A 13901-nucleotide genomic window follows, 5' to 3' on the forward strand; every position below is an offset into this window, starting at 1 on the left:
AAAAACAAATTGTATTTAAATTTCTTTATTTTCCAAAAAATGTTTACAAAATATTACTGTGACACACCAACTCACTATGCCTCTTACTAAATACCTTGAACTGTCTACTTTCCAAAAAATGGGGTACGTGCGGGGGGTATTTGTACTGTCCTGGCGTTATAGGGCCTCAAGAAATGAGATAGGCAGTCAGTACATCACAGCTGATCAATTTTCAAACATATATATACACCATAGTTTGTAGACTGTATAACTTTCAAACAAACTAAATAATATACACACATTTTTGATTAATTTTACCAAAGAAATGCAGCAGGACACATTTTGGCCTAAATTTATATTTATTTACAAAATTGTATAACAAAAAACATTTTTTTTTTTCAAAATGTTCTATCTTTTTTGGTTCATTTATATAGCATAAAATAAAAACTCAGTGATGCCTAAATACTGACAAAAAAAAAAATGAAAGAATAACTCCAGGTTTTCACACAATTTACATAGCTGGCCCAAAGAAACTATGTCCCACACTTACCTGTGAGGCCTACATACAGCATACCGCACTACGTTCTGGGTGTGAGCGGAGACTTTCCTGTCTCATACCTGGAACACAGGAGACTCTATAGCAGCGGCGCTCAGCCATTCACAGGGAATGATGTATTCTATCAATAAATTCAAATCTTCCTTTTATTTGATTTGAGTCAGAGGTGTGACATCATCAGCCCGCCTCTCTGACTCAGCCAATCAGAGGAAGCTTTGTAATTTAAATTATGTGAAAACCTGGAGTTCTTCTTTAATAAATAAAATTCAATTGGGTACAGTGTTCCATGACTGAGTAATTGTCATTCAAAGTATGACAGCATTGAAAACTAAAAAATGGCCTGGGCAGAAAGAGGGTGAAACAGTCTGGTCATGAGTAGGGATGAGCCGAACACCCCCCTGTTCGGTTCGCACCAGAACATGCGAACAGGAAAAAAGTTCGCTCGAACACGCGAACACCGTTAAAGTCTATGGGACACGAACATGAATAATCAAAAGTGCTAATTTTAAAGGCTTATATGCAAGTTATTGTCATAAAAAGTGTTTGGGGACCTGGGTCCTGCCCCAGGGGACATGGATCAATGCAAAAAAAAGTTTTAAAAACGGCCGTTTTTTCAGGAGCAGTGATTTTAATAATGCTTAAAGTCAAACAATAAAAGTGTAATATCCCTTTAAATTTCGTACCTGGGGGGTGTCTATAGTATGCCTGTAAAGGGGCGCATGTTTCCTGTGTTTAGAACAGTCTGACAGCAAAATGACATTTTGAAGGAAAAAACTCATTTAAAACTACCCGCGGCTATTGCATTGCCGACAATACACATAGAAGTTCATTGATAAAAACGGCATGGGAATTCCCCAAAGGGGAACCCCGAACCAAAATTTAAAAAAAAAAAATGACGTGGGGGTCCCCCTAAATTCCATACCAGGCCCTTCAGGTCTGGTATGGATATTAAGGGGAACCCCGACCAAAATTTAAAAAAAAAAATGACGTGGGGTTCCCCCTAAATTCCATACCAGACCTGAAGGGGTCTGGTATGGATTTTAAGGGGAACCCCGCGCCAAAAAAAAAAAAAAAAACGGCGTGGGGTCCCCCCAAAAATCCATACCAGACCCTTATCCGAGCACGCAACCTGGCAGGCCGCAGGAAAAGAGGGGGGGACAAGAGTGCGGCCCCCCCTCCCTCCTGAACCGTACCAGGCCACATGCCCTCAACATTGGGAGGGTGCTTTGGGGTAGCCCCCCAAAACACCTTGTCCCCATGTTGATGAGGACAAGGGCCTCATCCCCACAACCGTGGCCGGTGGTTGTGGGCGTCTGCGGGCGGGGGGCTTATCGGAATCTGGAAGCCCCCTTTAACAAGGGGACCCCCAGATCCCGGCCCCCCCCCTGTGTGAAATGGTAAGGGGGTACTTACCCCTACCATTTCACTAAAAAACTGTCAAAATAGTTAAAAATGACAAGAGACAGTTTTTGACAATTCCTTTATTTAAATGCTTCTTCTATCTTCCTTCATCTTCTTCTTCTTCTGGTTCTTCTGACTCTTCTGGTTCTTCCTCCGGCGTTCTCGTCCAGCATCTTCTCCGCGGCGTCTTCTATCTTCTTCTCCTCGGGCCGCTCCGCACCCATGGCATTGGGGGGGAGGCTCCCGCTCTTCTCTTCATCTTCTTCTTCATCCTCTTCTCTTCTTCATCTTCTTCATCTTCATCTTCTCTTCTTTTCTTCTGCGGGCCGCTCCGCATCCATGCATGGAGGGAGGCTCCCGCTGTGTGACGGCGTCTCCTCGTCTGACGGTACTTAAATAACGGGGGGCGGGGCCACCCGGTGACCCCGCCCCCCTCTGACGCACGGTGACTTGACGGGACTTCCCTGTGACGTCACGGGGAATGCCACAGGGAAGTCCCGTCATGTCCAGAAGATGAAGGAAGATAGAAGAAGCATTTAAATAAAGGAATTGTCAAAAACTGTCTCTTGTCATTTTTAACTATTTTGACAGTTTTTTAGTGAAATGGTAGGGGTAAGTACCCCCTTACCATTTCACACAGGGGGGGGCCGGGATCTGGGGGTCCCCTTGTTAAAGGGGGCTTCCAGATTCCGATAAGCCCCCCGCCCGCAGACCCCCACAACCACCGGCCACGGTTGTGGGGATGAGGCCCTTGTCCTCATCAACATGGGGACAAGGTGTTTTGGGGGGCTACCCCAAAGCACCCTCCCAATGTTGAGGGCATGTGGCCTGGTACGGTTCAGGAGGGGGGGGGGGCCGCACTCTCGTCCCCCCCTCTTTTCCTGCGGCCTGCCAGGTTGCGTGCTCGGATAAGGGTCTGGTATGGATTTTTGGGGGAACCCCACGCCGTTTTTTTTTTTTTTTTTTTGGCGCGGGGTTCCCCTTAAAATCCATACCAGACCTGAAGGGTCTGGTATGGAATTTAGGGGGAACCCCACGTCATTTTTTTTTTTTAATTTTGGCCGGGGTTCCCCTTAATATCCATACCAGACCTGAAGGGCCTGGTATGGAATTTAGGGGGACCCCCCCACGTCATTTTTTTTTTTTTTAATTTTGGTTCGGGGTTTCCCTGGGGGGAATTCCCATGCCGTTTTTATCAATGAACTTCTATGTGTATTGTCGGCAACTACGCGGGTAGTTTTAAATGTGTTTTTTCCTTCCAAATGTCATTTTGCTGTCAGACTGTTCTAAACACGGGAAACATGCGCCCCTTTACAGGCATACTATAGACACCCCCCAGGTACGAAATTTAAAGGGATATTACACTTTTATTGTTTGACTTTAAGCATTATTAAAATCACTGCTCCTGAAAAAACGTCCGTTTTTAAAACTTTTTCTTGCATTGATACATGTCCCCTGGGGCAGGACCCAGGTCCCCAAACACTTTTTATGACAATAACTTGCATATAAGCCTTTAAAATTAGCACTTTTGATTTCTCCCATAGACTTTTAAAGGGTGTTCCGCGGCATTCGAATTTGCCGCGAACACCCCAAATTGTTCGGTGTTCGGCGAACTTGCGAACAGCTAATGTTCGAGTCGAACATGAGTTCGACTCGAACTCGAAGCTCATCCCTAGTCATGAGGTAGTTAAAGATACAACGTAACATGTACAGAGGACAGTGGGAAAGATTATAGTCTGTAAGAAGGAAGATAAATCTCTGTTCTTTATATTGCATGTTCTCTGTTCATTTTGTGTTCATCTCTCTAAAGCATATGTTAGTAAAATATAGTGTATCAAAGTCGATAAAATCTTCCATTTCTTCCACAGCTCCTGCATACTCCATGATCACTTGTAATATTGATATTATTGGTCACATTATAAATCACTAACATTTTTCAATGTCTCCACAGCTCCTTTATTAATGCATGGTCTTCCTTATATTACAGAGGCTCTGATCTGCCATTTCTGTGAGAATCTCTCAGGACCGGACTGTAAACCCACGAAAAGTGAGATCTGCCACAAGGATGTCAAAAAATGCTACACAAACCTTATGATGGAGAAATTTGGTAAGCTAGAGAATAGTTCTTTTTAACATCCACATCAGCTTAATCCACAGGCAGCTTAAATAGGGTTGCCACCTGTCCGGGATTCCCTCCGGACAGCCCGGGTTTTGAATCATGTGTCCGGGTTTCAGTCCGCCTGAACCCGGACACAATATTCAGACAAGAATGTAGCTTGCAACAGGGTCTGACAGGCGCGTGAGGGGGCACTATGTGCACCCCATTACTATTACCTTTGGAGCACCCATAGGTGTCCCAGGTCTGTTACAATCCTACAGTGTATGCTAAAAATAAAAAAAGTGTTCAGGTTTGGCTTGAAGAAAAAGTGACAACCCTAAGCTTAACATTTCAATGAGACAGAAGTTGAATCTAATGCAATTTTACTCCAGCTAATTGAAGTACAGAGGATGTTTTTTCCAGTCTTTTGAAGTGTAAGATGACAATGACTTTCCCAAGCTTCGTCTCAGCAAATAATGAACACCGACTAAAGGAGCATGGAAGAAGTGGGGAGGTTCTAGCTAGAGGAGGGGAGGACAAAGGGGGCTGCTAAAATCCCATCGGTAAACAGGTTGCAGTGGGTCAAAGCTGCCACTAGATGTCAGCATATTGCAAAATAATAACAACCTCGTGCAGTTCAATACAACACAGAAAAATGACATGAAAGCGGGACAGAACATGCTCACTCTTGAGATTGGCTAGGGACAATGAACGATGGCATGTGCTGTGTACATGATCACAATTAACGTGTACTGCTCATTCAAAACAAATGGGAGTAGGATGGAAAAGGAGAAGTTTGGGCGCTCACAGAGGGTGTAACAAAGAGGCAGAAAATAAAAATTCATTAGGTGATCTTACAATTTTTTTTTTTTACAAGTAGGATTTTACGATCTTTTACAATAAATCAATACTTTCATCTAGAAAATTAATCATCTGCACTCCTGCTGTAGATAATTATCCAGTGGCGGTGCGTTCATTAAGGGCACATGGGCGCCGCCCCCTCTCTCCAGCCACCCCCCTATATGAATAATGGATAGATTCATGCATAGCAGGAATCCATCCATGGCCGCCACCCTCACCCCCCAATGAGGCGTTCGTTCCCTTTTCAAACGCCGGGCACCTGAATTCCAGCAGCGGGGAGGGGGGTGTATTTTTGAAGCACCTGATTAGAGCCATAGGCTCTAATAGGCTTCAAAAAAGGTGAACTGCGAGCACAGAGCATTGCGTTCGGACTCCACCCAGGTGTGTTAGAAAAGTGAACGAATATTCGCTTTTCTAACACTGAACTGCCTCTCTGCCAATCAGGAAGCGTGGGTGTGTTACCCGTCACCTGCACAGTGACAGCATTTGATGGGTACAATAACAGCATTTGATGGGCACAGTGGCAGCGATTGATGGGCACAGTGGTTGCAAATGATGGGCACAGTGGTTGCAAATGATGGGCACAGTGGTTGCAATTGATGGGCACAGTGACTGCGTTTGATAGCACAGTGGCTGCATTGATGGGGCATAGTGGCTGCATCTGATGGTACAGTGGCTGCAATTGATGGGTACAGTGGCTGCCTTTAATGGCACAGTGGCTGCAATTAATGGGCACAGTGGCTGCAACTGATGGGCACAGTGGCTGCGTTTGATGGCACAGTGGCTGCAATTGATGGGCACAGTGACTGCATTTGATGGGCACAGTGATTGCAATTGATGGGCACAGTGGCTGCGTTTGATGACACAGTGGCTGCTTTTGATGGGGCACAGTGGCTGTGTTTAATGGTACAGTTACTGCAATTGATGGGCACAGTGAGGCTGCAAATGATGGGTTTTTTTCTGAATTTTTCAGTTTGCGCCCACCCAAACATTCTGAGCACCAGCCGCCACTGTAATTATCCAACCATAAATCACCAATCAATCAATCAATCCTTATGTGGCTCCATTGTGTTCCTAGTACATTTATGTGCTTGGGGGTCTATTTTTTTAAAAAAATACGCACAGCATTTCACCCAGTTAGCATGCACATACATTCGTTCTATGCAAATGGGGCAAAAGATAAGTGTATTTTATTTGTACTGTCTACCCTCACGTTATGAAGCGCTGCGTAAACTGTCGGCGCTAAATAAATCCTGTATAATAATAATAATAGTAATCTAATGTTGAATAGAAATTGCAACTTATATTCAGTATGACTTAGGACTTCCACCTTTTTGCTGGCTGTTTTGGTTTTGTATTAGCACAGTCTCTTATGATTTTATGTTTTAAAAAAAAAAATAATGTTATTAGGCTATTTCCTGTGTTGATTCAATGTATTCCACTGAATTTTATAAAAAAAAAAAAAATTACTGCATTGGCCACTAGATGGTGCCAAGTACCATATAGGAAATTCTTATACTACTTAGCTCCATCTGTTGGTCAGATGTGGTATTTTCTGTTTTATGTTTATGAAAAACATTATTTCAGCCCATGAAATAGCCTAATGACATTCGTTTTCCCCCATTCACACAGACAGAATATGCACTTTCACTGAATAGATTGCTATCCATTTTTTTATGTTATTTATTTATTTATTTTTAGAAATAGACCCCTTGGTGTTTGTTCTAGGTGTGGGGGGATATAGCACTGTACTGAGCATTTATGCAACCGCATTCAGCTCTTTTATATGATTTTTTTATATTAAAAATATTAAATTATATATAGGTTCTGGTGCTAGCAGAGTGCTAATTTCCTGTTGTCTGTGGGCTTTTTTCCTTTTTGTTGGAGTATTTATGGATGATGAAGCACCCACCTAATATCCACTTGCCGTCCACCCACAGTACATTCACTGCAGGTGGGCGGCAACTCCAGGCTACATAATGTACGGGTACGTCACACCTTACACCCTGGTTTTTGGGCACGCAGTTCGCGCCCCTTGCTGATCTGTGCTGTGATTAGCCACAGCCCGACTCTGTCAGCAGGTTGCAGCCAATGATTTTGGCTGTATACCTGCTGATTGTGGCCAATCACAGCACAGACCTCTGTGTGTTTGTAAACAGAACACACAGGATCTGGCTGGCTCTATTCGTTCAGGGAGAGATGCCAGCCCAATTCTATGTGAGTACAAGCAGCACATATACACTTGTTGGGCACATTTAACCCCTTGATTGACTTCCACAGTTAACCCTTTGATTGAGCAGTCATACAGCCAGTGTCATTAGTACAGTGACAGTGTCCAGTATTATCACTGATTACTGCATTATTATCACTAGCAACTTCAGTGTCAGCTAGTCAGCTAGAGTCCCTCCCAGCCAGTGTCAGATAGCACCAGATTGCACGCCACACTATCACACGCCATCAAGCTATAAGTTACTGATCACCGCTATTACTGTATAGTGCCTGTATGGTCAGAACTAGTGTCCCCAATATAGTATAGTGTCCCCAAAAGCGCAGTGTTAATTTTTTTTTTATACCATGTAGCAGAATACATTTTGGTCTAAATTTATGAAGAAATTTGATTTTTATTGGATATGTTTTATAACAGAAAGTAGAAAAGATTTTTTCAAAATTTTTGGTCTTTTTTTCATTTATATAATACACAATATAAAAAAAAAACAGTGGTGGTCAAATAGCACCATGAGAAAGCTCTATTTGTGGGGAAAAAAATTATTTGCATACAGTGTTGCATAACCTAGCAATTGCCCTACTTTAGTAGGGCAGTGCCGAGTAGCAAAAAATGCCCTGGTCATGAAGGGGGTAAATCCTTCCAGAGGTCAAGTGGTTAAGGTGAGTCCAAACTGGTTCCTAAAAAAAAAATAAAAGGACTCAAGGTATATTTTTAGCTTTAATAAAAAGAATAGCAAGCAAAATCTAAAACAAAATCTTCACATTTCCCTCCTTAACCATTTCAGCCCCGGAAGATTTTACCCCCTTCCTGACCAGAGTACTTTTTGCGATTCGGCACTGCGTCACTTTAACTGACAATTGCGTGGTCATGCGATGTTGCACCCAAACAAAATTGACGTCCTTTTTTTCCCACTTTCTTTTGGTGGTATTTGATCACCTCTGCGGTTTTTATTTTTTGCGCTATAAACAAAAAAAGAGCGACAATTTTGAAAAAAAACGCAATATTTTTTACTTTTTGCTATGATAAATACCCCCACAAATATTTTTTAAAAAATTATTTTTTTCCTCAGTTTAGGCCGATATGTATTCTTCTACATATTTTTGGTAAAAAAAAATCGCAATAAGCGTATATTCATTGGTTTTCGCAAAATAGGGGATAGTTTTATGGCATTTTTATTATTAATTTTTTTTTTACTAGTAATGGCGGCGATCTGCGATTTTTATCGGGACTACGACATTATGGCGGATACATCGGACAATTTTGACGCATTTTTGAGACCATTGGCATGAGTACAGCGATCATTGCTATAAAAATGCACTGATTACTGTAAAAATGTCACTGGCAGGGAAGGGGTTAACACTAGGGGGCGATCAAGGGGTTAATTGTGTTCCCTGTCTGTGTTTCTATCTTAAAGGGGGGAGGGGACTGTGTAGGGGAAGAGATAGATCGCTGTTCATACTCTGTATGAACAGACGATCTGTCACTTCTCCCCTCAGAGAACCGGAAACTGTGTTTACACACACAGATCCTGGTTCTCAGTGTCTCAGCGGCGATCTCGGGAGCCTGGCGGTGATCGTGACTGCCGGGCACTCGCAACGGATCAGGGGGCGTGCAGTGGGCATGCAGCAGGCGCACGCACGCCCCTAGTGGCCACAGGGCGAAGCGACTTAACATAACGTCGTTTCGCCCAGCTGTGCCATTTTGCCGCAGTAAAGCTGCGGCGGCTGGTCGGCAAGTGGTTAAAGGTGCCCACAATAGTAAAAATCAGTCTGTCTATGCAGTAAAGCATGCTTGTTATACTCCTGTGGAACGTAAGGGGTTAATCCTCCGCAAAAAGTAAAAAAATGGTGCTTGATCCTGTCTTCTCTAATCCTCCTACTTCCACTGTCCCCAACCCATCTCCTTATATGATAGAGCCTTCGGAGTCACTTGGCACATGCTCAGTTTGGTGTGTATAGTTAGAGAGTTTTTCTTTTTTTTTTTTTCTTGGGAGGGTGCATGTGATCAGCACAGGGCCAATCAGCACTGTCCAGACAGAGGGTCAGGGGTCCTGCAGCCTCATAGGACAGTCAGAGGAGAATGAAAACTCCTCCTATAAGCTTTAACCAGACACTGATGGAAGTCACAAGACTGCTACATACTGCTGATGAGAAAAGGTATTTAGCAGTTTATATTTACTAAAAGAATTGCATTTCCATGTTCTGTGTACTGTGGGAGACCAGATATAGAGAATGCAGAGTCCAGGGTTTAATAGCACTTTAAGATCGTAATATATCGTATTAATACGTATTGCTTACTTGCTTCTCCACCAGGATCTCTTTCCGTTTACCAGACTACAAGAGGATGTCAAAAGGGAAAAGATTTGTGCGCTGGTACCTTTAACATGAGCTCGGGGAAAGCGGAGGTACATAGCGTGACTAAGTGCTGCGAGGGAGACCACTGCAATACTGACCAGCTGAAAAGTAAGTTGGAAAACCACAGGGAAAAAATAAAGTACATACAAGGGTGCAACCAATGAAAAATGGAAATCAGACAAAACCTTTTTAAAGGGAGTCTAAATAAATAACATAAATAAACGTTAAAGCTGAAGTTTAATCTTCTTAATTTTTGCCTTTTATTGGTCCCGCCTTTCTAGCCACATCAACACACTAATTATTTAAAAAAAAAAAAAAACTTCCCCTGTTGAGTGCATGTTATTTATTTATTTTTTTATAGCGTGTGTTTCTTTATATACAGTACATATCCACATTTATTTTAACAGTGATAAATGTTTGCTTTTCTCTTTATACATTATTCAGTGTACTATTTTACTATTCTCCTTAATGGTTTTGGTCATGGGTTTTGATTAAATCTTTTTTATTCATTTTAAATAGTTAACAAACAAATATCCAAAAACACAGATTTGTATAACCATTAAAAACTCGTGCTCGCCACACAGAGGAAAATAAAAACAAAACAACAAAAACAAACAAACATATAAAAAAGGTGTATATCCCAAATCCCCATTCTATTTTCATAATCCCCCACCTCGTTCCCCTTACCCGCTTCCATACCGGGCCATTTCTGGCATTCCTCTCTTACATGTAAAAATCATCATTGCTAGAAAATTACTCAGAACCCCCAAATATTATATGTATATATATATATATATATATATATATATATATATATATATATATATATATATATATATATATTTTAGTGAGGGCCCAAGGGAATAAAATGGCAGCCATTGCAATTTTTTATGTCACATGGTATTTGCGCATCAATTTTTCAAATATGATTTTTTGGGAAAAACACACTTTCATGAATAAAAAAAAAAAATAGAAACACTAAAGTTACCGTTGCCTAATTTTTTTGTATAATGTGAAAGCTGGTGTTACGCCCAGTAAATAGATACCTAACATGTCACGCTTTAAAATTGTGCACACTTGTGGAATGGCGCCAAACTTCGGTACTTAAAAATCTCCATAGACTAAATGTTTACAGGTTACATTTTTAGAGTTAGGTCTTGTCCTAGAATTATTGCTCTTGTTTTAACATTCGTGGTGATACCTCACATGTGTGGTTAGAACGTCGTTTACATATGCAGACACGACCTACGTATGCGTTTGCTTCTGCGCGTGAGGACGAGGGGATGGTGGCAATTTAATGGGTTCTTTTTTATTGTTTATTTTATTTACTTTTTTTTTTTTACACTTTCCCTTAATTTTTGATCACATTTATTTATTTATTTTTTAATCACATTTATTTAATTACATCCTACCCAGTAGACTTGTGCACAACGGGAAATTTTGTTTAGTTTCGGTGAGTTGTCATTCATAAAATACATAATTTCGTTCTGTTATGTTAATTAGTTTTCGGATAATTCGTTCTTATTCGTAGAGTGTCGATATTCGTTATACTGAATCTCGAATCATGTCAAATTCATTTGTTATATCTGCTATAATTTCTTTCGTATTAGTTGAAATTCGATACTTATGTTTATATATTCGTGATGATCCGTAGTTTGGAAAGTCGTTTGTGTGTGTTAATAGATTCAATAAACAATGACAATATCTCTTCTCCTCTGCTCAAATACAATTCAACACCCTTCTCACTCAGTTCTCAGGAATGCACTTTGCCAGTAATCCAACCTCCAGCATAAAAGTAATCAGCTGATTGGACTGTAAGATTTACTTTGAGTTGACCTTTTGTTTCATTAGATCTTTACCGAAATACCGAATCATGTCGAATTCATTTGTTATATTCGCTATAATTTCTTTCGTATTAGTTGAAATTCGTTATTTTTTTTAAGACATTCGGATGCATCCGAATGTCCGAAGGATGCAAAATTCGGCCGAATTTTGATTCATTACAAAACGGATTGCACATGTCTACTACCCAGCTAATCAAGGGGGAAAGACAAAGGAGAGCTTCAGCTCTCATGCACATTGCTGAATCAAGATGAGGCTTAGATAGTATTAGGTGGGCTGAGGGGGGAACTGCACACATAGAATGCATGAAGTTAAAAAACCTTGAACCTTTACAACCACTTTAAAGTACATCTAAAGCCAAAACTTTTTTATTATTAGTTTGGATTGGGTAGTGAATACTTAGAACCCCGTCATGTTTTTATATGGGGGAAATCAGTATCTGGATGCCCAATTACTAAAGAGGGATTCTGGATTCTGATAAGCCCCATGCCCACAGACCCCCACAACCACCGGCCAGGGTTGTGTGGAAGAGGCCTTTGTCCTCATCAACATGACCCTCCTATGTTGAGGGAATGGGGTCTGGTATGGTTCAGGAGAGTGAGGAGACTTCTGAACTGGACTTACTTTCTTCTTAATGTGGTGGCCCATGCCTGGGGAACTGTAAGTAGTAGGCCTCTTGATCCTTCAGAAGAGGGGCGGAAGGTATTGGTGCTTTTACTTTGCTGGCTGGTGCGTTATAAGAGGGCTGGCTACTCCCTCTGGGAGTGTAGGCTCACATTAGAGCACATTGGGCCTGAAACTGGCTAAAGGAGCCCAGAAATCTAAATGTTATGCCAACTTTCACCTTACCCCACTTACACTGTCTTGCTTGTGTTTTAAGATATAAGCTAGCTGGGGCAATGATAAATCTTGGAGGGCATGTCTTTCAAATCCAGTAACCATGCTGGCCAGTAGTTATAGTGCAAGCTATAGCAATATTTCAAAACAGCTGGAAAACATGGGGAAGATCTAATCAGTGTTGATCCTGTCATACTTCAAGGCTGCAAAAAATAAAAAAATATCCTTGTACATAACTTAAAACCTAAATTGTATCTCTAGCCAAAACATTTTTTGATATGAAGAGAGTAGCGAATGGTCAGGAACTTTGTCAATTTTTTGGTATTTTAGATTAGGAAGAGAGATTCTTGGGCTTTTGAAATGCTTGAGAACAATGGTATTGTGTGGGATTTGCCCTTAATATTTTTCATGTAAAATATATTTGCTGTAAAGAGAGTACATCTTTTATAATGCACCAAATATTCTGTCCTCATAGTTGTGACCCCGGTAGACTTAAAGGAGAATAAGGTGGAGTGTCCGGCGTGTGCCGAGAAGGAAAAGAAATGCAAACCAGAGATCTACAAATGCACAGGAACTCAGAATCGATGCTTCGAATTCTCTGGTGGACTCTATAATGGACGTAAGAAGTGACCTTTAATTATTCATTAGCTAAAAATAATATTAATTATGGATGAGCAAAATTGATAGCTTTTTTAAAATTTTTCCTAAATTTGGGTGGAAATTGTGTGATTTGGGCCTAGTTTCACTATTTTGGGTAAATTCATTGTTTCCTAAGGTCAGGGTGAAATTGAAGGGGGATTTGGTGCATTTTAGGGGTGCAATTGGCTTCAAATTGTTCCTCTGGATTACAAAAGCTCCTTTCAGCTATTCTGCCAAGAAGATTCCCCCTGGAAAGCTACCCCCCCATGTGGCCTGCTTAAATCAAGACGAGGCAACGCGTTTGTCTTCCTCCTATACTGGCCTGTCAAGCTGAATGCTGTGGCAAAGGTCATATGGATATTGGGTGGGACCCCACACAACAAAAATAGGAAATTAGAAGCATGGAGTCCCCCTAAAAAGACTCAAAGAGGTTGATTTACTAAAACTGGGGAGTGCAAAATCTGGAGCAGCTGTGCATACAAAAAAATCAGCTTCTATTTTTTTCTGTCAAAGTTTAACCAGCTCACGCAAAACGACGCACCCGTACGTCGGTACTTTGACGCTAAATACCGGGGTTATGGCAGCAGCTAGATCACTTTTATTAGTGGTGGAAGAGGAGCACACCCCCCTCCCGCTGCGCTCCGGTTGTCTCCGCCACTTACCCAACCCGCCGGTAGCAGCGGAGATGAACGCGTCCTTTTCCGTGGATGCCTGACTGCCAACTGAGGGGAAGATGGCCCCCACTCGGCTCCATAGCATGGGAGGGCGGAAGCGACGTCAAACGTCACTTCAGCCCATAGCTCTTAGGAGACATTTTGACCCCAGATCTCATATTTAAGAGGTCCTGTCATGCTTTTTTTTCTATTACGAGGGATGTTTACATTCCTTGTAATTGAAATAAAAGTGACCTGAACATTTTTTTTAAAAAAGACAATGTCAAAATAAAAAAGAAAAAGAAATAAGAGAAAACAAATAAAAAAAATTTCAAAGCGCCCCTTCCCAACAAGCTCACGTGCAGAAGCGAATGCATACGTGAGTAGCGCCCACATTTGAAAACGATCATTAGAGCGAAAGTAATAATTCTAGCCCTGGACCTCCTCTATAACT

The sequence above is a fragment of the Aquarana catesbeiana genome, linkage group LG10 (assembly GCF_042186555.1).
Source record: "Aquarana catesbeiana isolate 2022-GZ linkage group LG10, ASM4218655v1, whole genome shotgun sequence".
In the NCBI taxonomy this organism is placed as follows: Eukaryota; Metazoa; Chordata; class Amphibia; order Anura; family Ranidae; genus Aquarana; species Aquarana catesbeiana.